Raw genomic sequence first — 26,291 nt, 5'->3', positions numbered from 1 at the left:
AGTATCCCTCCTGCCCTGGCCGCGCTTTCGCCGTCGCCAACATCTACGGCACCGAGCTGTGGAATCTTCTTGGCAGCGATCGGCAAGAGGGATCCGAGAATAGCGACGGCTCGCGCATGGATCGAAAGGCCGGAACCGGTTCTATCAAAACGGTTGAGTCCACGTTCAAAAAGCAAGAACTTGGGTCGAGTCCATCCCGGCAGACCATCTCGGCCCGGAAGAACCGAGCCTCTTAGGTTTTTCAAACCCTATGGTTACGAATGGGTTCTCCCACTCTGTAAAAAAGCAAGAAATCGGCGAGAAAACCGTCGGCTGGTGCGAGGTCGTGGGTGGGACGAAAGAGCTGACTTTCCTTTAACGACGGCCGGCGAAAGAGGGTCGACGATGGACGAGATGAGATGTGTTCTTCCGGTTTCGAGAGACGAGTTCTATGAAGATCTTGCATCAGGCCATCTCCGACGGCACCACCATCAAAACAAATGTCAAATAAGTCGGAAGATCACATCTCATATTCGTACATCGTCCACCCGGAGTTCTTCTGCCGGTAGTCGTTGAAGGAAAGACTGCTCTTTCACCTCACCACCATCTCGCGCCCGGCGACGGTTTTGTTGACTAGTTCTTGCTTTTTGTCCAGAGTCTAAGAACCGGTGCCGGCCTTTCGATCCACGCGCGAGCCGTCCGCAAAGAAGTATCCCTCCTGCCCTGGCCGCGCTTTCGCCGTCGCCAACATCTACGGCACCGAGCTGTGGAATCTTCTTGGCAGCGATCGGCAAGAGGGATCCGAGAATAGCGACGGCTCGCGCATGGATCGAAAGGCCGGAACCAGTTCTATCAAAACGGTTGAGTCCACGTTAAAAAAGCAAGAACTTGGGTCGAGTCCATCCCGGCAGCCCATCTCGGCCCCGGAAGAACCGAGCCTCTTAGGTTTTTCAAACCCTAAGGTTACGAATGGGTTTTTCCACTCTGTAAAAAAGCAAGAAATCGGCGAGAAAACCGTCCGCTGGTGCGAGGTCGTGGGTGGGACGAAAGAGCTGACTTTCCTTTAACGACGGCCGGCGAAAGAGGGTCGACGATGGACGAGATGAGATGTGTTCTTCCGGTTTCGAGAGACGAGTTCTATGAAGATCTTGCATCAGGCCATCTCCAACGGCACCACCATCAAAACAAATGCCAAATAAGTCGGAAGATCACATCTCATATTCGTACATCGTCCACCCGGAGTTCTTCTGCCGGTAGTCGTTGAAGGAAAGGCTGCTCTTTCACCTCACCACCATCTCGCGCCCGGCGACGGTTTTGTTGACTAGTTCTTGCTTTTTGTCCAGAGTTTAAGAACCGGTGCCGGCCTTTCGATCCACGCGCGAGCCGTCCGCAAAGAAGTATCCCTCCTGCCGATCGCTGCCAAGAAGACATCAGCGAAAGCGACAGCGTGGACAGGGAAGGGTGTGCCGATGGAGCAGATACTTCAAGATGGATCAGAGTGATATCAGCAAAGAAATAGGATGGCTGGATCCAAACAGCACTCATCAACAAGAAATCAGCAGCAGAATAGGGCGGCAAGGCTGCGAAACAAAACATTCTAGTTAGTGGAGAAGTCATCAACAAACCGTAGTAAGTGGTATCCATTTCACAAAAGAAGTAAAAGTAGGCAGTTTATTTTGTGATCTCTTTTTTTTCATGCAGATTTATTGATAAACGTTATTTTCTTTTAATTAAACTTGCCTTGTTTCAGAAGCTAATTAGGGGAAAAATTGTCCTTAGCAAATCCTGAGGCCATATATTTCCACTCTTCCCTAATTAAAAAAAAAAAGAAAACGTTTTGGCTTTTTCCTATCAAGAAAATTGGCTTTTTTTCTCTAAAGCATATAAATGAATGAGTATTTAGATTCCTGTCAAACAAGCATAAGATCTTGGTGATTAAAATACCTCAAAATTATATAAAATTAACCTTTAAATGAGAAAAGAACCATTCACTGAAAAATAAAAATTCTTGCTGAAGAGTTTTAGTAATACAAGTTCTTGTTGCTACAATCCATATTGGAGATGAAATATATTTTGTTGTTAAAGGCACAATTAGTGATGAAAAGAAATATATTTTGTAGCTATATCTTGATAAATAAGCATAAAAAAACATTCCGATCCCCGAAGTCATCTGTTAGTATTATGCAACCAAAAGAGCAACATATAGCACAACATAAAAATAACAGGAATTGGTGTTTAGCTAACAATTATATCAATGCAACATTAAGCAACTTTAACTCAAGTGAACTCTTCAAAATATAATATGTTTTACAAATCAAAATTCCTCTTCTACATAAAAGCTCTACAATGTGAACTGACCAAGTAGGTTGCCTGATAAGATGTAAAACAAGATGCAAAACAGATTATCCATCCAAGATGCATCATCCTTTACCATTAGATAAATTTATGTTGATTTCCTGATAGTTGTTTTTAAATATAATCTCTGATCCAAGATGCATGATCCTTTACCTGATAGTTGTTTTTAAATATAATCTCTGATCTCTCCCATAAATGGGGGATTCCTAAGTTTGGTTCACATCAAAGGGTAGTGTTTCCAATCCTTTACCATTGTTTTATCTTGATTTGTCAATATTTATTTTATAGCAAACCAAAATCTATAAAAGATAAGGGATTTTAGACCTTACACCATGTCAAGTCTTAAAAAATCCATGTTGTAGTGGTTTTAGTTCTTTATCATTTTGACATGACTATGTTTATGCTGCTTGTTGTGGATCGTGAGGGTTATTTTCAACTCGCTTGTTTATAGCCTTAAATATTACCATGTCCTATTATTCTGCTGCCTTTGATCCTCTCATTGACCCTTCTTAGTGATGCTCTTGTTTTAGGATATTTATTATTTACTTAACATTTCAGTGTCTCTTAAATATGACAGTCCTTTCCCTTTTGCATCTGCAGTGAGACATATGCTGACTATGACTTGCCATTTTGCTCACCAGGTTCCTTTGACTATCCTTACTGTTCCATCGACTACCCTTACTGCTCCATTGACTACTAAGCTGCATAAGTCTGTTAGCAATACTAACTTTGCTTATTTAGATCGTGTTACTGAAAAGAAGCTCTTGGGGAAGTACTAAATGGTGATCGGGTCGATGCTCCATATGAGTTACATTTTCTGGAGGAAAAGCAGTTAAAGTCTCTTTGTGAGAAAAACTTATCAAAAGAAGATGTTGCAAAGTTCAGACATGCTGTATCAAGGGACTGCTACTTTGAAATGTATTATGATGATATGCCTCTATGGTGATTCTTGGGCAAGACTTAGAGGGACAATACTGATTCGGGCAAAGACAATCACTTGTTCTTTAAACACATCCACTTGAATATTCTTTACAATGATGATAGGGTTATATAGATCAATGTCCAACATTATTGTGGATATCTTGGAGGATAAGGAATTGGATGTAGAGTTTTTATATTCTGTTACATGGAAAAAGATTGACATATCTTTTGAAGAAAGGATATTGACCATCTGCTTTCTGCTTGATTGCCTGATAGCGTATTGGACGATTACGAAGATGGTGATATCTGCATTGCATTTGGCGAAGTGCTTCGCAGTGCCATATCTTCAGGACTTCGTGTGGTTTGCCATGTCAGTTTCTCGTTCTGCTTTGACATTTACGAAGTCCGCCTCTTGCTTTGACTACAATCTTTTTACTCATCTTCTTGGATTTGTTAGAAATTTTAGCTACATTAGTCTATCTTTGAAGCAGATCATTCATAAAATTTAAAAGGTCAAGTGCCCAGTTTTTGTAATTCATGTAAGTGCTTTGTTTTAAATATATGCGTTTTGTCCTGCAAACAACCAGTGGTTTGATTCTTTCTCTCGAGAGGAATTTAAAGGCTTTTTTTTTTTTAATGTTTTTGAAGTAGTAGTATTTGAATCCTCAACAACTCTGCTGTAGGTTGATGTTTTTCCACTGCATTAGAACTTTGAACTTGCAAATTGGCTTTATTTTCTATACCAGTAGTTCAAAGAAAAAAGAAAAAGATATGTTTTTCTATAAACGCAACATTGAACAGTCTCAGTTTCTTTTATTTATCGATTCTTTTCAGCTGCTATGCTAAACTTCTGCAGTCAGTGATTAGTTTGGAATATGGTGTCAATTTTCTCGTGCACTTTCATGAATTTAAAGTGCTGTTTAACTTATGCATTAAGCTCACCAAAGTGTACACTGTAGACCTTGCTGGAACTCATTCGGTACTACAGTACTGCTGCCTAGAGACTTGGCTTATTTACCATAATATTGCAAAGTTTTGGTTTAAGATTTTCCTTATTTGTGATTATTGCTGCGGAAGGTATAAGAATTCAGAATTATTAGCACAAATCAGTCGACGACCACTTCTTGGTTATGTACATGTTTTTAGTTGTGCACAAAGCAGAAATTGACCATTTCATAGTATCTCCATTAATACTATTTAGGCCAGTTATTTTTAGTTACTTTGTTTTACGTTCCCTTATGTACATGTTGTCAATTTCTGCTGTATATTGTTAGTAATTCCTTGAGTTAAAAGAGTTAAAAGATTTGGCATACTGTACCATTAATCTGATCAATACCAAAAACACTATAAATATGGCAATCCAAAAATTTAGCATGAGTAATTTCAGTATGAATCTCAAGGAAAAAGCAACATATAGAATAAAACTTGTGCTATGAAAGACTTACATTTATTTAACTTTATGAAGTCAGCCAAAGACAAAGCCAAGAAGGCTACAATATTTGATTCTCTTATGGTTATCATCCTATACAAAATAATTTGATAGATAATTCAGCTTTTAGATCTTCTTGTCTTACTTATGTATGATGTGTTATCTGGGAGCTCGAGTGTGGTGTATATATGAAATTAAAGTTTCCTGTCTCTAACCAAAGCCGTAAAATGGAAAAGATGTCCTAAATGGTGCTTATTTTCTTTTGTAGCATATTTCTCATTGGTATGCTAAAAAATGATTTTGTAAAATAAGATATATAAACTCGATGGTTTTCCTTTTGAAACATATTTCTTTACGTTTAATTTTTTCTTGATATGGAGATGTCTTTTGATTTCTGAAGAAACAAGTCTTTGTTTTCGGCTATCCTTTGATTCTGGAACTCAGCTCTTGGTGCTGTTAGAGCTCTCACTAAACTCTTCTAGTGCTGATTTCTGTTAATATCATCTGATATTTCTCCATGATTATTATGATATTCATCGTCCTTGCACTTTTTGGTATGTTCTATCATCCATGAATCGATGAGTCCGTTTTATAGCTTTTGCTGTCTTTTAATATTAGCCTCGTAAAATATGAATTTTTTTTAATAATAATAATTTAAAGCATTAATTAGGATCTTATAGTGAGATATGATTGCATACATCAACGATTGTTGTACTGCCCAAAATGATACATTTTGATTATTGTACCGCCCAAAATGGTGTAGTTTGGGTAGTACATATAGGCAGGCATAGATCGATACATAGACCGCCCCTTTTTGGGCTGTTCGAATTAAAATAAATAAATAAATAAATAAAAATGGGGTGGATCTCAGTTCATTTCGGATTAGGGCTCTTCTAGCGTACAATGGCGTCGCGTCGCATTGCCTCTTTGCCGCTGCGATGGTACAGCGGTGCTACCTCTTCGTAGATTCATCGTTGCAGTAATGCTGATTCATCATTGCTTCGCCGATGTGATGTTGCTACCAATAAGGGCTATTGCACCATCGCGGTCGGAGGTGGTGAGACGTCGGACTACAATGCTATGATGGAATGTGCAACCAACCCCCGGCGTAGCCTCCATGTCGCCATAGATGGGTTGATGCAAGCTCTTTCTGACGTGACGGAGAATTCGTCTCTCGACGCTAGAGGAACACATCTCGTACTCGTACATCGTCCGCCCAGAGTTCTCCCAACAGTCCTCGTTGAAGAAAGGAAGCTCTTTCATCCCACCACCATCGAGCACCCGTCGACGATGGACTTAGATGGGTTCTTATTTTTTGTTTAGAGTCCAAGAACCGATGCCAACCTTTTGATCCACACGCGAGTCGTCATTGTTCTTGGGCTTGCGCTCCGTAAAGAAATAGCTCTCCTGTCGATCGCTGCTGAGAAGATTCTACGACTCGGTGCCGTAGACGTCGGCGAAGGCGATAGTGCAACCAGGGAGGGGAGTGCCAACGACCCAGTTGCAAGGTAGTTGACCATGAGTTCTGGGAAGGAACTTGTAGCCTCTCGGAATGAGGTCGACGGGCTCCATGGATGACAGAAGACGATGGTTGTTTCTCGAAGATGATAGGAAATGGAGGAGAAGGGAGGAGAGGCGAGAAGAGAGAGTGAGAGTGGAAGAGGAGGGCGATACGCATATACATATATAGAGGCAGTGGGCGGGTTTTGGATTACAGATTCCGGATTCCAAATTAATTAGATTAACTCATATTATATATTTAATTAGAAATTAAGGTGCCTAGATACATCTCTCAATCAATGTTAGTGATCATACAACTTACCTGCCGTATTGCTTCTTAAGTAGCGACTCCTAAACATTAGTATATGATATTCTCATTTCTCCTCCCATTCAATTGATCTAATACAACATACATTGCAATTTAATTTCAAAATAAAGGTTGCATTTGCATGTGGTACATAATGTTGTCTCCCTATGTGCAATTTTACTTGTTATTTGCTTTTGAAAAGTTGCATATCCTTGATAATGATAATGATCTATATGATCTATAATGATATATATGACAATGATCTAAGTGAGAAGCAATACCGCAAGTTGCAAGTTGTATGATCATTAACATTGATTGAGAGATGTATGTAGGCACCTTAATTTCTAATTAAATATATAATACAAGTTAATCTAATTAATTTGGAATCCGAAATATGGAATTCGAAACCCACCCACTGCCTGCCTCTGTATACGTATACGTGTATCGCTCTCCTATGTCACTCTCACTCTCACTCAGTGTCTTCTCACCTCTCCTCCCTTCTCCTTTATTTCCTCTCCGCTTCGAAAAACAATTACAGTCTTTCCGTCATCCATGGAGCCTGTCGACCTCATTCCGAGAGGCTACAGGTTACTTCCCATGGCAGAAGAACTTGTGGTCGACTACCTCGCCCATTGAGTCACTAGCACACCCCTCCCTGGCTGCACTATCTCCTTCACAAACTCTACGGCACTGAATCTTCTCGACAGCGATCGGCATGAGGGCTATTTCTTTATAAAGTGCAAGCCCAAGAACAACGGTGACTCGTGCGTGGATCAAAAGGTCGGCATCGATTCTTGGACTCTAAAAAAAAACAAGAACCTGTCTAAGTCCATTGTCGGGCGCGAGATGGTGGTGGGATGAAAGAGCTTCATTTCATGCAACGATGGCCGGTGGAAGAACTCCGGGTGGATGATTTATGAGTACGAGATGTGTTCCTTTGACTTCAAGAGATGACTTCTCCATCACGTCAGGAAGACCTCGCATTAACCCATGTTTGATTTAGTTAATTGATGAGCTCAAACCAATAAAGGAAAAGAAAATTGGATTATGTCATATAGTGCTAGCCTAAACTAAACCAACCCACCTGAGTCTTGGATGAGTCATTTGCGTTGCACATGCTTGTTCAAGTAATAGGTTGAGTTGGAGTTGTTCTGGCCACATGGACTGGGTCGTACCTAGTCATATGAGCTTGCACATGTTTGACTACATGATTGGGTTATACCTTACCAAATGGGTTGGGTCATACTTGGCCATATAGGTTGAATCGTACCTTGTCACATAGGTTGGGACGTACATGACCACATAGGTTGGATCGTACTTAGCTATATTGGCTGGGTCATGCTTGGCAATATGGGTTGGGTCGTACCTTACCACACATAGGTTGGAATATACATGGTCACATGGACTGGATCATACTTAGCCACATGGGATGGGTCATGCCTTACCAATAAATTCATGATCTTAAATTTAAAACTAATTAAATCATAAAAATTCATACATAATTCTTAAAACATAGATATATCTAATTAAATAAATTAAAACTATTATATTAATCTAAAAATAAAAATTTTAATAATTAAATTAATATTAAAATTCACTTAAGCTTAAGAAATCAATATACATCAAATAATTATTCTAACATCACAAATCAATTATCATTATTTATTAATTATAAAATTTCGAAATTAAAACATTATTATGCATCTAACAATCACAATATCAAGATTTTAAAATATAAATCAATGTTTATTAGAAAAAAAATGATCTTACCTCTCCTTGACTATCTTTTCCTCGAGATCATCTCATCGAGAAGTTCTCTCGCCAATCTTCTCATTTTCAGGCTTGGTGTGGGGTGAGAGAGGAGGAGCCCCCTTTATATAGGAGAAGATGAGATCTTCTTAAAAAGGTAAGTAATAATTTAATTTTTCTTTTACTTTTACACGAAGACAAAAATATAATATTTATTTATAACGATTCAAATATAAAAATGGAATGCATATCATTTACTTCCTAAAAATCACATCATTTATTAGGAAATAAATCAATTAATAATCTAATTGATTAGTATAATTCCTAACTTATCCACATGATTACGAAAATTAAATTTAATTATTTTTAAAATATAATATATAAATATAAAAGTTAATAATAAAGTAATATATTATTTATAGTAATTAATTTATGTTAAAAAAATTATAAAAATGATGAAGAGGCGGTATTAAAGTGGCTAAGAGGCAACGCTATTGCTTGGCATGGCATTAATTAATTTATTATTTCTATCGCTGTAATATGCTACGTTGTGAAATTTATAAGCAAATCTTTGCTACGGATAATTTATATGCCCATAGGTTTTGCTAAGGACAAATTTGTATGGCCACACGTTTTTGCAAAGGAATTATTATTATTATTATTATTATTATTATTATTTAATATCAAAATAGGTTGGGACCTATTTTTTATTATTATAATTCAAACTATCCGTAGCAGGGAAGTCTCCGCATATCGGTTTACCATCCAAATTGGACGGGTTCCTTCCCACGACGGAGGAACTCGTGGTCGACTACTGGATCGCCCTCCTTCCCTGGCCACGCTTTCGGTCTACGGCACCGAGCCGTTGAATCTTATTGGCAACGATCGGCAGGAGGGATTCTTTGTGGAGGGCAAGTTCGAGAACAGCGATGGCTCGCGCATGGATCGAAAGGCCGGCACCGGTTCTATCAAAACGGTTGAGTCCACGTTCAAAAAGCCAGAACTTGGGTTGAGTCCGTCCCGGCGGCCCATCGCGGCCCAGGAAAAACCGAGTCTCTTAGGTTTTCCAAACCCTAAGGTTACGAATGGGTTCTTCCGCTCTGTAAAAAAGCAAGAGTCGGTGAGAAAACCGTCGGCTGCCGCGAGATCGTGGGTGGGGGGCGAAAGAGCAGACTTTCCTTTAACGACGGTCGGCGAAAGAGGGTGGACGATGGACGAACATGAGATCTGTTCTTCGGCTTCGAGAGACACGAGTTCTATGAAGATCTTGCATCAGGCTATCTCCGACGGTACCACCATCAAAACAGTTGAGTCCACCTTATAAACCACCATCAAAACACGAGTTCTATGAAGAACACATCTCGTATTCGTACATCGTCCACCCGGAGTTCTTCTGCCGGTAGTCGTTGAAGGAAAGGCTGCTCTTTCACCTCACCACTATCTCGAGGCTGCTCTTTCACCTCACCACTATCTCGCGCCTTTGTTGACTAGTTCTTGCTTTTTGTCCAGAGTCTTAAGAACCGGTGCTGGCCTTTCGATCCACGCGCGAGCCGTTGCTGTTCTGTTCTTGAGCTTTCGCTCCGCAAAGAAGTATCCCTCCTGCCGATCGCTGCCAAGAAGATTCTACCGCTCGCTCGGTCCTGTAGACGTCAGCGAAGGCGACAACGTGGACAGGGAAGGGTGTGCCGATGACCTAGTTGGCGAGGTAGTCGACCACAGTTCCTCCGCCGTTGTAGCCTCTCGGAACGAGGCCGACGGACTCCATGGGCGACGGTTGTTTCTTGAAGAGGAGAGAAGACAAAGTGCCTTCATCTTCTTTGAATCCCATCGCCCCGTTCGGTCTTGCTCGACTCGGAAACAAAGGTGAGCATTTTTGGTTCGAAAGGCCTCTTCTGTCAGCGAAATGCATGAATTTTATGGTTGATTTGGAGCTTTCCTTGATGTATTTTAGGTTCGAGGATCTTGAAGATGGAGGTATCTGCCCTGGTGTTGGCTTGTGGCGTGAGGGTGGGAACTGATGGAAGGTACAATATTTGGTGTTGTATTGGCAATCCGTTGGCATTGCATTAGGCGGCATGCTTCCGAGGCCAAGTGCTTCACAGTGCCGTCTTCACCAGAGGGTTGGAACTGATGGAACCAATAATAGGTCCCTGTATGCCATCAAGGTCGGACCTTTCCACGACCCCAAGTGATTTCTTTTCGATTCTTACCACACCATCGTTTTGGTAAGTCGAGTTTAATGAGACAGTTAGTTAAATAATGGCTAAATGATTCTTCTATAGTTGATCTATCAGTTAGTTAATGAGACAGTTAATTAGTCGAGATAAATGGTACTAAAAATTGTTCAATAATGTTAATTTCAGTTTTGAAAATCCTAATGGTTCTAAACGATCGAATATGCTTCGCAAATGTGTTTATCAAAGAGATTCTTCAAAGTAGCAGTCTGGATTGATGCAGAATGATATTTGAGAAAGTTTCTTTGACGTCCATGCAACTTCTTATTAATGTTCTTCGTTGGGACTCTCACTACCAACCACAATGAATCATAATTATGTAGAAGTTTCTCTAAACTAAAGATCCGGAAGTACACTGTCAAGCTTGGGTAGCTTCTTAGCATATACTTCAAGATTAAGTAGCAATATTATCATACAAATAGGATAGATGGATCACAGCAACACTCATCAATATGAAAAGAGGCAAAATCATCACAAAAATCATAGTAAGTGAACTCCATTTCTCAAAAGACATATATGCAACCAATTTATTTTTCGATCTCATTTTTTTATGCAGTTTTACTGATTAAACTTATTTTCTTTCAATTTAATTTGCCCTTTTTGAGAACCTATTCTGCAAAAAGATTATCCTTTGCAAGACCTTTTGGCATATTTTCCTGCCCTTGATTTTATTTCTTGAGAGAAATGAATTTTTCCTCCCAAGCTAAGAATTTGGTTTTCTGCAGTCGATAATCTGGAGATATTACATCTTTTTTAATTGCATTCTTTTGCAGAGAATAGTGCTGCAACACCCATATAGCCGAATACTTACAAGCAGACAGCTAGAGTGGCCCTCTGTGCATCTTCACTGTAGTGCCAGATTTATTTTGCTGGAGCATTGCTGGGTACTAGCTTATTAAGTAAATGTTTTATTTCTTTAGATTATTAGTTATCGAATTCATCATGGCAATCAGAGTTCTGCATTCACTATCTCCCTCACCCCACAACATGGAACTTGTGGTTCGTTTTAACATTTCATTCAGTGATGTACTTCCATGTGATGACATGAATTTATGCATCTTCTTTCAGGTTGAGAGATCATTTGACTTATCCAGGGTTCGTAAATGTTTTTTTTTTTCTTGACTTGATTAAAAACATGTATGTTTATTCTTGTGTGGGTTATGGATGTATTTTACAGATTTTCTGGTGAACTATACCTAAAATTTGTATGTGTCTTTGAGATGTCACTTATATGAATTCATGCCTTCTTGTTAATTATTGAGGATCAAAATTTTCAATGGCCGAGTCTTTGAGAAGTCAGTTATATGATGTATATGCCAAAAGGATGTGCTGCTTGTGGAGTGCACTAAATTGCTGTGTGATAGAACATACAAGTAATGTTAAGTTCTACATGAGGTTCTCCGTTTCTTCAATTTTTTAGCTTATTGTTCTGATATGCTAATCTGTTTTAGTTGTTTCATACGACTTTGACACAATCATCATAAACTTTTTAAGTTGTATAGTTACCAATAGTCATCTAAATTCTCCTCCAAAAGCATCATAAACAGACACACACTGCAGCTGAGGATGTACATCTTGCTACCAGCTTAGAGAAGAACCTGCAGCTGTGTTCACTTTAGTTACTTGTTTTCTGCAAAGATACATGATCATTCTCTATGAATGAATGATTGGTGAAACATCCTTCAGTTTCTCCAATAATATGATGCTTTCATGATCCGTCTTTCTGGAGCAAACATCTCTCCAGTGTATATGAACTGGTAAAAGTCCTATGTACTAATCTTCATGAGCTAAATAAATCTTTGCATCTCCATTTCTTCATGAGAATCATTCTATCTGATAATTACTTGTTGATTTATATACCGTATATACCTGTATGGTAAGTCTGCAAGAAGAACATATTGATGACTTACATTATTCCAATATATGACAGTTTAACAATACAAAATGAATCATCAACACATAGCAGCATTTTCATGTGAGTTTCTTGATATGGGAATAAATACAATAGTCAATGACTACAATTGGTAACAGAGCATATTAGCACTAAATAGATAATTACTGATCCTTTGACTAAAGAAATGCCACCTTTGAAATTCAAGGAGCATGTAGAGAAAATGAGATCATTTTGTAATGGTATTAAAATTTTTATATATTATGATATTTTTTCATTCACGTGCATATTATTTTAAGAAAATATATTGTTACCGAACCAAGAATAAATATAAGGTTTATTCATTAAGTAATATTACCACATTAAGATTAAGAAACTAAATATATCGTAATATATGGATGATAATACTTGCTCTTAAAAGACTTATCGCTATGATTCAAATATTTATTTATTAAGAAAGTTGTTAAAAAAAATTAATTCAAATTATTAAGCTAGACGCATGGATAAGTGAGAGAATGTAACCATTATTATTAAATATCTTATTTAATAATTATGTAATTGTTCTCATTATGATTTATAATTCATTAACATGAATTTCTTCATTTATTATGGTCTAAATGATTTCAGTTTTTTATTCATTAAAAATAAAATTATTATTATTAAATTAAATATTTAATATCATTAAAATTCTTTAATATGGTCCAAACGTTATAAATTTGAATTAATTCTTGGATGAGTTTGTGATAATAAATATTCTTGATGCGAGAACATCTATATAAACAAGGATTTTGATCCCTGGGCTCAACATCTCTTTGAAGCAAAAGGATTTCTTACACAATCTAAAGCTAGAGTTCTGTGCCGAGATATGCCAAAGTTCTAGAAGAAATTCTTGACAACAATGGCCGGAGGTATACTATTTCATTTCTGTATCAATTTTTATTGTGTTTCTATTATAATGGTTTAGAAACACATTTTGGTATCAAAGATTTCTTACAAAGTTCTCTGTCACATTAAGAAGAGCTGGCATCAACCCATCTTTGGAGGCAAGTTCATGAAAACAATTGAGTCTGCGTTCACGGAGGCCACGACAGAGACGCTCATCAACGACAATTTCGTTAGGCAGAAGAGAAATAGAGAGAAATATTCTACTATCTCATCAGCAGCTCCGAAGAAGCCATGCCGAGGGTTGGTTGCACATTCCAGCGGAGCATTGCAGTCCGACATCTCACCACCTCCAACCACGGTGGTGCAACAACCTTTATCGACTCCTGTTGTGACACCCCCAGAGAGTTGTCTTTCCTCATGTATGAAATAATGTTCTTGTTGTTATAGGATACTACCAAGGGTCTTCTGTGATAGCACCACCTCAACATGTAGCTCCACCACCCAAGAGAATTGGCTTTTCTCAGAAGAATGACTAGTGATCAAGCTTTTGATGAGCAATTCATCACTTCGGAAAAAGCACTAGCAAGTACCCTTATAATGAAATTTTCATCCCTTAGATTCACCGACATAAAGGGTGTGCGTGAACATATAATACAAATGCGAGATATTACGACTCAACTCGAGATTAATAAGTCAGAATATATTCTGAACATCCTTCCACATTACATTTGGTATCAGAGCAAATTAGCACTGAATAGATGATTACTGATCCTTTGACTAAAGACATGCCACATTTGAAATTCAAGGATCATGTAGAGAAAATGGGAGTTGGTTCCATTTTGTAATGATATTGAAACTTTTATATATTATGATATTTTCTCATTCATGTGCACATTATTTTAAGAAAATATATTGTTACAAACCAAGAATAAATATAAGGTTTATTCATTAAGTAATATTACCATATTAAGATTAAGAAACTAAATATATCGTAATATATGGATGATAATACTTGCTCTTAGAGGATTTATCGCTATGATTCATGTATTTGTTTATTAAAAAAGTTGTTAAAAAATATTAATTCAAATTATTAAGCTAGACGCATGGATCAAGTGAGAGAATGTAACCATTATTATTAAATATCTTATTTAATAATTATGTAATTGTTCTCATTATGATTTATAATTCATTATCATGAATTTCTTCATTTATTATGGTCTAAATGATTTCAATTTTTTATTCATTATAAATAAAATTATTATTATTAAATTAAATATTTAATATCATTAAAATTCTTTATTATGGTCCAAACGTTATAAATTTGAATTAATTCTTGAATGAGTTTGTGATAATAAATATTCTTGATGCTAGAACATCTATATAAACAAGGATTTTGATCCCTGGGCTCAACATCTCTTTGAAGCAAAAGGATTTCTTACACAATCTAAAGCGAGAGTTCTGTGCCGAGATATGCCAAAGTTCTAGAAGAAATTCTTGACAACAATGGCCGGAGGTATACTATTTCATTTCTGTATCAATTTTTATTGTATTTCTATTATAATGGTTTAGAAACACATTTTGGTATCAAAGATTTCTTACAAAGTTCTCTCTCACATTAAGAAGAGCTGGCATCAACCCATCTTTGGAGGCAAGTTCATGAAAACAATTGAGTCTGCATTCACGGAGGCCACGACAGAGACGCTCATCAACGACAATTTCGTTAGGCAGAAGAGAAATAGAGAGAAATATTCTACTATCTCATCAACAGCTCCAAAGAAGCCATGCCGAGGGTTGGTTGCACATTCCAGCGGAGCATTGCAGTCCGACATCTCACCACCTCCAACCACGGTGGTGCAACAACCTTTATCGACTCCCGTTGTGACACCCCTGGAGAGTTGTCTTTCCTCATGTATGAAATAATATTCTTGTTGTTATAGGATACTACCAAGGGTCTTCTGTTATAGCACCACCTCAACATGTAGCTCCACCACCCAAGAGAATTGGCTTTTCTCGGAAGAATGACTAATGATCAAGCTTTTGATAAGCAATTCATCACTTCGGAAAAAGCACTAGCAAGTACTCTTATAATGAAATTTTCATCACTTAGACTCATCGACATAAAGGGTGTGCGTGAACATATAATACAAATGCGAGATATTACGACTTAAGAAACTTGAGATTAATATGTCAGAATCTTTCCTAGGACACTATATTCTGAACACCCTTCCACATTACATTTGGTATCAGAGCATATTAGTACTGAATAGATGATTACTGATCATTTGACTAAAGACATGCCACCTCTGAAATTCAAGGATCATGTAGAGAAAATGGGAATTGGTTCTACTTTGTAATGATATTGAAACTTTTATATATTGTGATATTTTCGCATTCATGTGCATATTATTTTAAAAAAATATATTGTTACTGAACAAAGAAAAAACATAAGGTTTATTCATTAAGTAATATTACCACATTAAGATTAAGAAACTAAATATATCATAATATATAGATGATAATACTTGCTCTTAGAGGACTTATTGCTATGATTCATGTATTTATTTTTTAAGAAAGTTGTTCAAGAAAGATTAATTCAAATTATTAAGCTAAACACATGGACTAAGTGAGAGAATGTAACCATTATTATTAAATATCTTATTTAATAATTATGTAATAGTTCTCATTATGATTCATAATTCATTATCACGAATTTCTTCATTTATTATGGTCTAAATGATTTCAGTTTTTTATTCATTAAAAATAAAATTATTATTATTAAATTAAATATTTAATATTATTAAAATTCTTAATTTTGGTCCAAACGTTATAAATTTGAATTTATTCTTGAACGTTATGAGTTGGTGATAATAAATATTCTTGATAGGAGAACATCTATATAAACAAGGATTTTGGTTCCTAGGCTCAACATCTCTTTGAAGCAAAAGGATTTCTTACACCATCTAAAGCGAGAGTTCTGTGCCGAGATGTGTCAAAGTTCAAGAAGAAATATTTGCAGAAATTCTTGACAACAATGGTCGGAGGTATACTATTTCGTTTCTGTATCAATTTTTATTGTGTTTCTTTTATAATGATTTAGAAACACATTTTGGTATCAAAGATTTCTTACAAAGTTCTCTGTCACATGAAGAAGAGCTGGCATCGACTCATCTTTGGAGGCAAGTTCATGAAAACAGTTGAGTCTGTGTTCACGGAGGCCACGACAGAGACGCTCATCGACGACAATTTCATTAGGCAAAAGAGAAATAGAGAGAAATATTCTACTCTCTTATCAGCAACTCCGAAGAAGCCATGCCGAGGGTTGGTTGCACATTCCAACGGAGCATTGCAGTCCGACATCTCACCACCTCCAACCACGGTGGTGCAACAACCTTTATTGACTCCCGTTGTGACACCCCCATAGAGTTGTCTTTCCTCGTGTATGAAATAATGTTCTTGTTGTTATAGGATACTACCAAGGGTCTTATGTGATAGCACCACCTCAACATGTAGCTCCACCACCCAAGAGAATTTGCTTTTCTCAAAAGAATGACCAGTGATCAAGTGTACATGACTTCTTGATTTTTGCTCTTAAAAATTTGTTCTATTACTCTATAATCGAAACCTTGTGTTTCTTTATTTATCTATTTTTTTAATGATAAAAGTAGCCAATATTAGAGGAATATTATCTTTAACGGACGAATAAAGATTAAGTGGAATAGTGAAAAATAAATATTATTTGCATCTTATACAAAAAGCTTCTTATTTGTACTAGTTTTTGAGAACCGTTTGAATCATTCTTTATTTAAACCGGTCCTCAAAAACTCAAAATGCATCTCATTACAACTTTATTTTTTTGCATTAGCTTTTCTTCGAAGAATGATTAGCGATCAAGTGTTTATGGCTTCTTGATTTTTGCTCTTAAAGAATTATTCTAATACTCTGTAATCAAAACCTTGTGTTTCTTTATTTATTATTTTTTTTTATAAAAGTAGTCAACATTAGAGGAATATTATCTTTGATTGATGAACAAAGATTAAGTGGAACAATGAAAATTAAACATAATTTGCATCTTATATAAAAAAACTTCTTGTTTGTATGAGTGTTTTAGAACTATTTTAATCATTCATTATTCAAAATGGTTCTCAAAAACTTAAAATGCATCTTATTACAACTTTATTCTTTTGCATTGGATTTTCTTGGAAGAATGATTAGTGATGTTCATGGCTTCTTGATTTTTGCTCTTAAAGATTTGTTCTAAACTTCTATAACCAAAACCTTATATTTTTTGTTTATCTATTTTTTTTTGTGATAAAAGTAGTTAACATTAGAGGAATATTATATTTAATTGACGAACAAAGATTAAGTGGAATAGTAAAAATTAAACATTATTTGCATTTTATATAAAAAAACTTTTGGTTTGTGTGAGTTTTGTATAACCATTTGAATCATTCCTTATTCAAAACGATACTCAAAAACTCAAAATTTATCTCATTACAACTTTATTCTTTTGCATTAGCTTTTCTTGGAAGAATGATTAGTGATTAAGTGTTCATGGCTTCTTGATTTTTACTCTTAAAGATTTGTTCTAATACTCTGTAACCAAAACCTTGTGTTTCTTTGTTTATCTATTTTTTTTAGTGATAAAAGTAGCCAACAATAGAGGAATATGATCTTTAACTGATAAATAAAGATTAAGTGGAATAGTAAAAATTAAACATGATTTGCATCTTATATAAAAAAGCTTCTTGTTTGTATGAGTTTTTGAGCATCGTTTGAATCATTCATAATTCAAAACGGTTCTCAAAAACTTAATATGCATCTTATTGCAACTTTATTCTTTTGCATTAGCTTTTCTTGAAAGAATGATTAGTGAGGCTTCTTGATTTTTGCTCCTAAAAAATTGTTATAATACTATGTAAACAAAACCTTGTGTTTCTTTATTTATATATTTTTTTTGTGATAAAAGTAGCCAACATTAGAGGAATATTATCTTTAACTGATGAACAAAGATTAAGTGGAATAGTAAAAATTTAACATGATTTGCATCTTATATAAAAAAATCTTCTTGTTTGTGTGAGTTTTTTAGAATCATTTAAATCATTCCTTATTCAAACTGGTCCTCAAAAACATAAAATGCATCTCATTACATCTTTATTCTTTTGCATTAGCTTTTTTTGAAAGAATGATTAGTGATCAAGTGTTCATGTCTTCTTGATTTTTTATCTTAAAAATTTGTTCTAATACTCTATAACCAAAACCTTGTTTTTTTGTTTATTTATTTATTTTTATGATAAAATTAGCCAACGTTAGAGGAATATTATCTGACGAACAAAGATTAAGTAGAACAGTGACAATTAAACATGATTTTCATGTTATATAAAAAATCTTCTTGTTTGTGTGAGTTTTTTAGAACCGTTTAAATCATTCCTTGTTCAAAACGATTATAAAAAATGTAAAATGCATCTCATTGCAACTTTATTATTTTGCATTGGCTTTTATTAGAAGAACGATTAGTGATCAAGTGTTCATGACCTCTTGATTTTTTATCTTAAAGATTTGTTCTAATACTCTATAACCAAAACCTTGTGTTTATTTGTTTATCTATTTTTTTTTAAGATAAAAGTAGCTAACATTAGAGGAATATTATCTTTAACCGACGAATAAAGATTAAGTGGAACAATGAAAATTAAACATGATTTGAATCTTATATAAAAAAGCTTCTTGTTTGTGTGAGTTTTTGAGAACCATTTGAATCATTCCTTATTCAAAACGGTTCTCAAAAACTCAAAATGCATCTCATTACAAATTTAATTTTTTGCATTGGCTTTCGTGGAAGAATGATTAGTGATCAAGTGTTCATGGTTTCTTGATTTTTGCTTTTAAAGATTTATTCTAATACTTAGTAACTATAATCTTGTGTTTTTTTTTATCTGTTTTCTTTTGTGATAAAAGTAGCTAACATTAGAGAAATATTATCTTTAACTGATGAACAAAGGTTAAGTGAAACAATAAAAATTAAATATGATTTGCATCTTAAAAATTTGTTCTAATACTCTATAACCAAAACATTTTATTTCTTTGTTTATCTATTTTTTTATGATAAAAGTAGCCAACATTAGAGAAATATTATTTTTAACTGAAGAACAAAGATTAAGCAGAACAGTGAAAATTAAACATGATTTGCATCTTATATAAAAAAGCTTCTTTTTTGTGTGAGTTTTTTAGAACCATTAAAATCATTTCTTATTCAAAACGGTTCTCAAAAACTTAAAATGCATCTCATTACAACTTTATTTTTTTGCATTGTCTTTCTTGGAAGAATGATTAGTGATCAAGTGTTCATGGCTTCTTGATTTTTGCTCTTAAAGATTTATTCTAATACTTAGTAATTGAAACCTTGTGTTTTTTGTTTATTTGTTTTCTTTATTATAAAAGTAGCTAATATTAGAGGAATATTATCTTTAACGAACAAAGATTATAGTGGAAGAGTGAAAATTAAACATGATTTACATCTTATATAAAAAAAGCTTTTGGTTTATGTGAGTTTTTTAGAACCGTTTGAATCATTCGTTATTCAAAACGGTCCTCAAAAACTCAAAATTCATCTTATTTCAACTTTATTCTTTTGCATTGGCTCTTCTCGGAAGAATGATTAGTGATCAAGTATTTATGACTTCTTGATTTTTGCTCTTAAAAATTTGTTCTAATACTCTGTAACCAAAACTTTGTGTTTTTTTGTTTATCTATTTTTTTTATGTGATAAAAGTAGCCAATATTAGAGGAATATTATCTTTAACTAACGAATAAAGATTAAGTGAAATAGTGAAAATTAAACATAATTTGCATCGTATATAAAAAAATTTCTTCTTTGTATGAGTTTTTGAAAACCATTTGAATCATTCCTGATTCAAAACGGCTCTCAAATACTTAAAATGCATCTCAGTATAATTGTATTCTTTTGCATTGGCTTTTCTTGGAAGAATGATTAGTGATCAAGTATTCATGGCTTCTTGATTTTTACTCTTAAAGACTTTAAAACCAAAACCTTGTGTTTATTTGTTTATCTTTTTTTTTTTTTTGATAAATGTATCCAACATTAGAGGAATATTATCTAACTGACGAACAAAGATTAACTGGAATAGTAAAAATTAAACATGTTTTTTATCTTATATAAAAAATCTTCATATTTGTGTGAGTTTTTTAGAACTATTTGAATCATTCCTTATTCAAAAAGGTTCTCAAAAATGTAAAATGCATCTAATTACAACTTTATAATTTTGCATTGGCTTTTCTTGGAAGAATTATTAGTTATCAAGTGTACATGGCTTTTTGATTTTTGCTCTTAAAGATTTGTTCTAATACTCTATAACCAAAATCTTGTGTTTCTTTGTTTATCTATTTTTTTTAATGATAAAAGTAGCCAACATTAGAGGAATATTATCTTTGACTAACGAATAAAGATTAAGTGGAATAGTAAAAATTAAACATGATTTGCATCTTATATAAAAAAGCTACTAGTTTGTGTGAGTTTTTTAGAACCGTTTGAATCATTCCTTATTCAAAACGGTCCTCAAAAACTCAAAATTCATCTCATTACAACTTTATTCTTTTGCATTGATTTTTTTTGGAAGAATAAGTAGCGACCAAAGTGTTCACTGACTTCTTGATTTTTGCTCTTAAAGATTTGTACTACTACTATGTAACTAAAACTTTGTGTTTCTTTGTTTATCTTTTCTTTTATGTGATAAAAGTAGCCAACATTAGAGGAATATTATCTTTAATTGATGAACAAAGATTAAGTGGAACGGTGATAATTAAACATGATTTACATCTTATATAAAAAGCTTCTTGTTTGTATGAGTTTTGGAAAATCGTTTGAATCATTCCTTATTCAAAACGTTTCTCAAAAACTTAAAATGTATCTCATTACAAATTTATTCTTTTGTATTGGCTTTCTTAGAAGAATGATTAGTGATCAAGTATTCATGGCTTCTTGATTTTTGCTCTTAAAGATTTTTTCTAATCCTTTGTAACCAAAACCTTGTGTTTCTTTGTTTATCTGTTTTTTTTTTTGTGATAAAAGTAGCCAACATTAGAGGTATATTATCTTTAACCGATGAATAAAGATTAAGTGGAACAGTGATAATTAAACATGATTTACATCTTATATAAAAAAACTTCTTGTTTGTATGAGTTTTTGAAAATCGTTTGAATCATTCCTTATTCAAAACTATTCTTATAAACTTAAAATGTATCTCATTACAAATTTATTATTTTGCATTGGCTTTCTTGGAAGAATGATTAGTGATCAAGTATTCATGGCTTTTTGATTTTTGCTCTTAAAGATTTTTTCTAATACTTTGTAACCAAAACCTTGTGTTTCTTTATTTATCTGTTTTTTTTTGTGTGATAAAAGTAGCCAACATAAGAGATATATTATCTTTAACTGATGAATAAAGATTAAGTGGAGCAGTGAAAATTAAACATGATTTGCATCTTATATAAAATAAAGCTTCTTGTTTGTATGATTTTTTGTGAACCATTTGAATCATTTCTTATTCGGTCCTCAAAAACTCAAAATGCATCTTATTATAATTCTAATTCATTTTATTCTTTTGCATTGTATAGTGAATGATTTTAAAAATCTTAAAATCAAAGACAAAAAAAATTATTTTTGTATTATTAATGAAAGACTATCGATGAAAGTAATTAGATATAATAGCTTGCCCCTCATCACTTGATAGCAAGAGAACAACTTCAAGATAAATACCAATATGTATTAGGATGGATGATCGGTTTCGTATTTTATTTTGCATCTTAACATGTAACCTATTTGGTCAGTTGCTAATGTAGACGACTTCAAGGATTGGGGGGAAAAATTAAATATTCTTTTTTGCTACTTATTTATCAAGATATAACTATAAAATATATTTCTTTTCATCAATAGTTTGCCTTTAGCAACAAAATATATTGCATCTCCAATATTGATTGGAGCAACAAGAGCTTCCATTAAAACTCTTCAGTAAGAATTTTCTTTTTTCAGTGCAAAATTTGTTTTCTCATTTAAAGGTTAATTCTATTTAAATTTGATGGTTTGTTATTCGATCTTGTATTTATTTGACAGGAATATATAAATGGTTATTCACTTATAGAGTATACTTTAGAGTAGAAAGTCGATTTTCTTAACAAGAAAAGTTAAATTTTCTTTTAAATTAGAGAAGAAAAGAAACTTTTGCCCACAAGTTTTAATTAGGACAAATTTTTCCCTAACTAGCTTTTAAAACAATGAAAATTTAATTGAAAGAAAACAATGTTAGTAAAAATCCTCAGTAAGTAATATTACCTTTTTCAGTGAAAACAATTTTTTTATCATTTAAAAATTAATTTTATAAAAAATTGAAGGTATGTTATTCATCAGGATCTTATACTTGTTTGACAGGAATATATAAATGGTGATTCACTTACAGAGTATACTTCAGAGCAAAAAGTCAATTTTTTTAATACGAAAAGTCAAAACTTTTTTCTTTTTTTAAAATTAGAGAAGACCATAAACTTATGCCCACAAGTTTTAATAAGGATAAAATTTTCCCTAACTAGCTTTTAAAACAACATAAATTTAATTTAAAGAAAACAATGTTAGTAAAATTCCTCAATAAGAATTTTATATTTTTTAGTGAAACAATTATTTTCTCATTTAAAGGTTAATTTTATATAAATTTGAAGATATATTATTAATCAAGATCTTGTACTTGTTTGATAGAAATATATAAATGGTGATTCACTTACATAGTATACTTTAAAGTAAAAAAGTTGATTTTCTTAATAGGAAAAGTTAAAATTTTTAAAAAAAATTATTGAAAACCGAAAACTTAATAAAAATTTTTGGATAGCCATAGTGCCCTCCACTAAGGTACCTAATATCCTCGTTTATAGTGTTTTTGGTATTGGATCATATTAATAGTATGGGTGAGGTTAAATCATGTAAGTATGCAGAAGCTTTTAACTCTTTGGTTTATTTATCGATATCTATAAAGGATAAAACAAAGGAGAGGAAAGGTAGAAGGAATATTGCTACCCACATGATCAATTTTTATACTAAGTCCATGGAAACTCTTGGAAATTGTGTGAATTAAAATAAATGAAATAACATAGGATGTTGTTAAAGTACCACCTTAATGTATGCCATTATTCAAAAATCACAAATCAACTCAGAACAACTAAGTGACAATAGAAGCATTTGATTTACAAATATGTTCAACTAAATTTAAAATTATTTAGGAGAGATGAGAAAGTCAGATGCTATCATCTAATATAAAAAAGGAGTTCGTTGTGTAAACAGTAATAAGAAAAGTCAGAACATATATGACATGAGAAATATGAAAATGACTCCCAAAGGATAGAACGCACCAATAAAGTACAATAAGATAAATATTGTACTGGTCATGAGATAAAAATATTAGATTCCTCTATTAGCAAGAATATGGCACAAAAAGATCTTAGAAGGGGGTTCTTAGAACATGAAACCGCTACGACATTAAAGAACACATGAAGATTTTCTTTTTAAGTCTTGACATGACAACATGTACATAAGGGAAAGTAAAACAAAAGTATGAAATGGGTAATCCTATAGAGCAGAAAATGACAACATATGTGTACATAAGGGAACGTAAAACAAAAGTAAGTAAAAATAAAAGGACTAAACAGTATTAATAGATTAAAAGCTCGATGATCAGTAACATCAGTTGAGAGATGTTTGAGGATACATTTATGTGTCACTTCAGCCGCCAATAAAAAGATTGATATCAGTTCAAAAATCATTGCCTTACTTACCAATATGAAATGGGTAATCTTATTTCTGGAACATATCATCTTATTTCTGGAACATAGATGAGAGGCAGACGAAGAAGAAGAAGGAAACAATAGATCTATGTAGCCATTTAGTTTCTAATTAAATATATAATACGAATTAATTCGGAATCCGAAATCCGAAATCCGAAACCCGCCCACTGCATCTATATACGTCTACGCGCTCTCCTCTCCCACTCCAACTCTGTGTCTCCGCCTTCGTTTCCTCTCTCCTCTCTTCCAGAAACAACCATCGTTTTCCGTCGTACATGGATCCCGTCGACCTCGTTCCGTCAGGCTACAGGTTCGTTCCCACGGCGGAGGAACTCGTGGTCGACTACCTCGCCAACTGGGTCGCCGGCAAACCCCTCCCTGGCCGCGCTGTCGCCTTCGCCGACGTCTACGGCACCGAGCCGTGGAATCTTCTCGGCAGCGATCGGCAGGAGGGCTATTTCTTTGCGGAGCGCCAGCCCAAGGCCAGCGGCTGCTCCCGCGTCGATCGAACGGCCGGCACCGGTTCTTGGCTTCTGAACAGAAGGCAAGAACCCGTCAAGTCCATCGTCGACGGGCGCGAGATCGTGGTGGGAAGAAGGAGCTACCTTTCCTTCAAGGACGGCCGGCGGAAGAACTCCGGGTGGGTAATGTATGAATACGAGATGTGTTCATCCACCTTCGAGACACGAGTTCTCTGTCACGTGAAGAAGACCTCGTATCAACCCATCTCCGGCGGCAAGTTCATGAAATCGGTTGAGTCCACGTTCACGGAGGCCGCGACGGAGACGCTCACCGGCGGCAGCAGTTTCGTTGGGCAGAAGAGAAATAGAGAGGAATCTTCTACTCTCTCATCAGCAGCACCCAAGAAGCCATGCCGGGGGTTGGTTGCACATTCCAACGGAGCATTCCAGTCCGACGTCTCACCACCTCCGACCGCGGTGGTGCAACAGCTCTTATTGGCTCCCGTCGTGACAACCCTGGAGAGTCATCTTTCCTCCATCGACTCCGTGGCACCGAACGAAGCCGGAGTCCCAGCCGCCACCCCATCGTCAACGGACGTTGGTGGAGGTGACGTCGGGATAACTGCGGAAGAACTCGAAGCATTTGACATCGGGATAACTGCGGAGGAGCTCGAAGCATTCCTGGCTTCGTCTTCGTCGTCGGTCGATCTTGGCGGTGAGCAGCACTGCACCGACGATGCTTTCTTTACCAGAGAGGTTGATGCTCTCCTGATGTCCGATGCCACCGACACAGCCTCGACTACCATCCCCAAGGCCTTGCCGTCAGGGCTCGTCGATGTTCTCTTGATGCCCGATGACACTCGGATTGATTCGACCACGGTCGCAGAGGCTTCCTCGTCGATCGACTTCGTCGTGTGTGAGCAGATGTACTGCACCGACGGTCCCTTCTTCCCGAGCCTGGAAGAGGTCCATGCCTTCTCGATGTCCGATGACACCTTCATTGCCTCCACTACGATCCCAGGGGCCTCGCTGTCATCCTCAACCGGCCTTGCCGCAGAGCAAACGGAGTTGCAAGCCTGTTTGATGTCTGATTCGACCACGGTAGAAAAGGCTTCGACGTCATCGTCGGACGACGGCTTGCTGCAAGAGATTGAAGCCTTCATGAAGTTCGATGACACCCCCACCCCAATGGATTCGACTATGATGTCGTGGTTGGAGCAGTAGCTTTGTTTGTATGGAAAACACTGTTTGTTCATGTATATCATAATAATGGAAGGAAAAGAAAACATATGTTCATGTAAAAATTGGCCAATAAACACGATTCATTTTTCATCCCAACCCATGTATTGTTGTCTCCTTTGATGCGATGTTTGTCTCCATAGGATGGTATAACGAATGAACCAGCAATCTGAGAGAGAGAGAGAGGTCACAGTGTTCTCCCAATGCATCAACATACCATAGTGGGCAAGCATCCTATTTGCCCACCATCCTCTATCATCAACTTCTCTCAAAGTTAGTAATTGCTGGTTTAGATGATTGGTATTTGATCTGGAAATACAAAAACATGAGGCACAATTGGGAACTGATGATGTTCTTTTTATGCATCCAAAAAGAAAACTATTTTTCATTAGTGTAATTGATTGCTCATTCATTTGTCTTAAACCATGAATGATCAGCCATTGAGCAAAAGAATAGAAATGAGATGCAACTACTGCATTTACAGTGCTAATTCCTGTGGTAC

General features: G+C 35.3%; 2 long non-coding RNA genes across 4 annotated transcripts; both read left to right on the top strand.

The window, feature by feature from the left end:
• The first annotated feature begins 236 nt into the window (after positions 1–236).
• LOC135592747 (uncharacterized) lies at positions 237–3,504 on the top strand. The gene is made up of 2 exons (XR_010479230.1): positions 237–1,608; positions 2,976–3,504. It is a non-coding gene; the product is annotated as an uncharacterized LOC135592747 (long non-coding RNA).
• Positions 3,505–9,341: 5,837 nt separating this feature from the next.
• On the top strand, positions 9,342–11,751 carry LOC108952139 (uncharacterized). Of its 3 annotated transcripts, none has more exons than XR_010479202.1 (4): positions 9,342–10,103; positions 10,192–10,465; positions 11,248–11,358; positions 11,543–11,751. It is a non-coding gene; the product is annotated as an uncharacterized LOC108952139 (long non-coding RNA). The 3 variants fall into 3 exon arrangements; XR_010479211.1 differs by having other exon boundaries at positions 11,248–11,373; XR_010479193.1 differs by having other exon boundaries at positions 11,248–11,751.
• The last annotated feature ends 14,540 nt before the right edge of the window (positions 11,752–26,291 follow it).

Source organism: Musa acuminata, chromosome BXJ1-1 (genome assembly GCF_036884655.1).
Source record: "Musa acuminata AAA Group cultivar baxijiao chromosome BXJ1-1, Cavendish_Baxijiao_AAA, whole genome shotgun sequence".
Lineage (NCBI taxonomy): Eukaryota > Viridiplantae > Streptophyta > Magnoliopsida > Zingiberales > Musaceae > Musa > Musa acuminata.
Note: the sequence above shows the minus strand (reverse complement) of the source record. Positions and strands in the feature narration are given on the sequence as shown.